This window comes from Furipterus horrens, unplaced genomic scaffold (genome assembly GCF_987537825.1).
Source record: "Furipterus horrens unplaced genomic scaffold, mFurHor1.1.pri manual_scaffold_7, whole genome shotgun sequence".
NCBI lineage: Eukaryota > Metazoa > Chordata > Mammalia > Chiroptera > Furipteridae > Furipterus > Furipterus horrens.
Genome location: NW_028327177.1, coordinates 63,980,471 through 63,984,823, shown reverse-complemented (window position 1 = coordinate 63,984,823; position 4,353 = coordinate 63,980,471). Strand labels below are relative to the sequence as shown.

The 4,353-nt window shown below is 32.8% G+C and overlaps 1 pseudogene; it reads left to right on the top strand.

Annotated features, from left to right (window-relative positions):
* The first annotated feature begins 1,987 nt into the window (after positions 1-1,987).
* LOC150004552 (zinc finger CCCH domain-containing protein 15 pseudogene) lies at positions 1,988-3,255 on the top strand (annotated as a pseudogene).
* The last annotated feature ends 1,098 nt before the right edge of the window (positions 3,256-4,353 follow it).

Below are 4,353 nucleotides of genomic sequence, written 5' to 3'. Positions count from 1 at the left end.
CCAACCTGGAGTCTGCACGATCCTTCCCCTTGTGGGAAGGCCACCCTCCCCTCCACACCCCCACTCTTATTAGGGATTTCTTGACCCAAGAGTAGGTAGGACGATGACCATGTCCAGCTTGAATCAGCTAGAGGAGCTCGAGACCTTCATCCATTGTCCTTTATAAGATTGTAAAGGGTCTCAAGTCTGAGAGGGAGGGATTGTTATTTTTTATTGTTAAAATATTTAACTAATTAATTATTTAAAAAAAGAAGAAGAAGAATATGTGAAAGGGTGAGCCATGGGCATGGACTTGGGGAGGGGAGGGAGGTGCTGGGCGGAGGGGAGCAAAGGGGAAAAAAATTGTAACTATTGTAACAATATAATCAATAAAAAATACTTAAAAAAAAGAAAGTTAAAACTGTTAAAACATTTCTTTTAAAATATTGACTATTTTAACTTTTATTTGTGATTAATATATATTTCAATGTTTCTCTGAAGATAAACTTCAGGAAAAAATGGAGTAAAACAAAAATTTATCTGTATGCCAACAAATTAATTTTTTCAAAATAGACTTACCATTTATTATACCTTATATTCTTTATGTTAACATTATAATTTCTCAAGTGCTAAGAAGTGCCCCTAAAACCCATTGTTTCAGATTACTTATTTTGTTTTTCAAACTTATGGTTAGTTTATGTAATATTACATTATCTCTAGTTTATTTTATATTACATAAAATATTCAGTTCTGTTGAATAAACAATTCATAGTTCACATTTGATTATTATTCAGATTTTGAGGATTATAACTGCTTAATCAAATCTCTAAAACTAAATAAAATGTGGAATTTAGAATACTTCAACTTTTGTGACTCATCTGTATTGGGTTGAGTTTTGGTCAAACATTTCTATTAACTTGAAAAGTTATCAGGAATAGCAAAGAATTAAGTTATAGTAAAACATTTATATAATGTTAGTGTTATCTAAATATTAGTAACCAGAGCAAGGTAAGAAAAAGAAATGATGCTTGGTCGCCCTCTAGTGGTTTTTCATTAGGGATTAATAGGAGAAGCTGCACTAGTACGTGAACCACACACATGTGTGGGTGTAGTTATATGTAGATGTAAACATATATGTAAATCATGTATATGTAAAATGGATATGGTTATTGGGGCTGTTTGATTGCATAAATCTGCATCATCTTGTAAGATGTTAGTAAATCACTGTGTAAATAGAGAATAAGAACTTAGAGTTTCTCAAAAAGTTACTTAAATTTTCCTTTTGGAAGATAAAACGTTAAACAGCTTCTCATGGAAATGCTATAATTTTGCTTTAAACTTACAATTATTAGAAGATTTTTGTTTTAAGTTCCTTATTAGCAATTAATATATTTATAAATTCTGTTTATATTTTAATAATGTAACCAAAGTTGATAGTGTTGCTATTTTGCATGCTATTTTTTATGAATAAATAATTTTAGTGTCATTTTATACATGTTTAAAATTTGAATTGCACCTTTTTTTTTCATTTCACATTTCATAGCTAAAATAAATTTTTAGGTTTAGAAAATGAAGTAAAAGTAATAGGTTGGAACACGTGTGTCCTTATTAAAATTATTGTTACTATTGTGTCTTCTAAGGCACAATATTTACATTTATCTATCACTTTATAATTTCTCATAAGTAGTTATGTTTGACGGTTAAGAGAAAAGTTTGATATTTGAATCCTACTTTGTCTAGTTAATAATATGATTTGAGGCAAATAGTTACTATATCTCTTTATGTCTGTGTTCTCATTGTGAACAGAAATGTATATCTTTGGTAAGAAACAGATATAATAAAGGTCTAGTACTTTCTACTTGAGCGCGCAAAAGATAATATTTTTTCCTGAATGTATTTCTATCTATATTAGTAGAAGCTTAGTTTTTTTTTAAAGCAATGAGGTTCCTACATACCCTGACAATGTCCAGCTGTGCTTAACTCTGGCCGGTGCCACCTTGTCTTTGCAATGTCCCCTAAGAAACAGGCTCAGGCCAGGGGCAGTAAAAAGGCAGAGCAGAAAAAAAAAGGAGGTTATCAAAGACAAAATTTTTGGTCTAAAGAATAAGAAAAGAGCAAAGCAACAGAAGTTTATCAAGGCCATCACTCATCAAGTTAAATTTGGTCAACAAAATCTACGTCAGGTAGCACAAAGTGAAGCTGAAAAGAAGTTGAAAAAAGATGACAAGAAGAAAGAATTGCAAGAGCTAAATGAGCTGTTCAAACCTGTAGTTGCTGCTCAAAATATAAGTAAAGGTGCAGATCCCAAATCTGTGGTGTGTGCATTCTTCAAGCAAGGACAGTGTACTAAAGGAGATAAGTGTAAGTTCCTCTGGAGAGGAAGTGTGAAAGCGGAGTGTTTACGTTGATGCAAGAGATGAAGAACTTGAAAAAGATTCTATGGATAATTGGGATGAGAAAAAACTGGAAGAAATAGTGAACAAGAAGCACGGTGAGGTGGAAAAAAAAACCAAAAACTCAAATAGTGTGCATTTCCTTGAAGCTATTGAAAACAACAAATATGGCTGGTTTTGGGTATGCCCCGGAGGTGGTGATATTAGCATGTATCGTCATGCACTTCCTCCTGGATTTGTATTAAAGAAAGATAAAAAGTAAGAAGAGAAAGAAGATGAAATTTCATTAGAAGATCTAATTGAATGAGAGCATTCTTCCCTAGGTCCAAATGTTACCAAAATTACTCTAGAATTTTTTCTTGCATGGAAGAAAAGGAAAAGACAACATTGATAAATTTGAACAAGATATGGAAAAAAGGAAAGCAGACTTCAAAGTAGGAAAAGCATTAGTGATCAGTGGTCGAGAGATGTTTGAATTTAGTCCTGAACTGGTTAATGATGATGATGAGGAAGAGATGATACCCGCTACACCCAGGGAACAGGTGGTGATGAGATTGATGATTCAGCGAGAGTAAATGACGTAGATGTAGCATGTACATCCCAAGAAATGTAGATGAGACAGGTATTACTGTAGCCAGTCTTGAAAGATTAAGCACATATACATTAGAAAAAGAAGAAAACAAATTAAGTGAAGCTTCCAGAGGTAGGGCTGAAAATGGTGAAAGAAATGATTTAGAAGAGAACAACGAAGGGGAGGGGCAGGAAAATGGAGACATTGATGCTGTTCCTGTTGATGAAAATCTTTTTACTGGGGAAGATTTGGATGAACTAGAAGAAGAATTAAAAACACTTGATTTAGAGGAATGACACCAAACAAGTCAATGAAAATATTAATCCAGTTCAGCATGAATTGAAATTGACATTAATTTTTTCCACCGAGAATTCTTAAACAGGATATTTATTTCTCATGCAGATTTTGGAGGACTTACTCTCCTCCAATAAGGAATATTCTTCCTACATCTTGTTTTCTGACTTTGGCTACATCTCATTGTAAGTTTAAAGTAGTTCATGATAAATTGAAAATATGGTCATGGCAGAAAATGATTGATTGTTGTGCACTCAAATAAGAAGTGTTCCTGCTTTTCCAGCTTTGGTTTTCATTGGGCATGTGTTATTACAAAAACAACATAAATTTAAATTTAAAATACCCTTTATTTAATGCAGTTTTTAATGGGTGATTTTATTTCTTTTGTATTTATATGTTTAAAAGACTGCCTAAAGTATGAGAACTGTACTTCAAAGTAAACTGCAGAGGCAGATTCAGTGTTTTATGTCTTTGGACAATTAGATAGCCATTTAAAAAGAAACTTCTTTAATCTGACAGGATCAGCTACAGTGCCCTGTGATAGATTGTTTTAAAATTTATCCCTCTTCTTTTTTGCCAATAAAGTTGTAAATAAAGACCGTCATACATTAAAATCCAAAAAGAAAAAAGAAAAGAGGTTCCTTTGAATTGCTTAATATTGGATCTTCATTTTTAACTAGTATTCTTTAGTTTATGCCCAGAAAAAATTATAAAATATATATATATAAAGTGGACAGCTTTGATTTCATTGTTATGCTATGATTTATTTTTTACTTCTTATATTTTTTAATTCTATTTTTTGATTTTTCAACTACAGTTGTCCCATTTTGCTCCAATTGCCCCCCCCGCAGCCCAACCCTTATCCCAGTCATATCCCTCCCCGTTGCCCATGTCCATGAGTCATTTATACACGTTCCTTGACTAAACCCTTCCCTTACTTATCCCCCTTCTCTTTCTCCCCCCTCCCCCCTATTGACTGCTATTCTGCTCTTTGTCCTATTTAGTTTGTTTATGTTGTTCTTTAGTTTCTTGTATTAGGAGATACCATATGGTATTTTTCTTTCTTTGTCTGGCTTATTTCACTAAACATAATTCTCTCTAGTTCCGTCCCTGTTG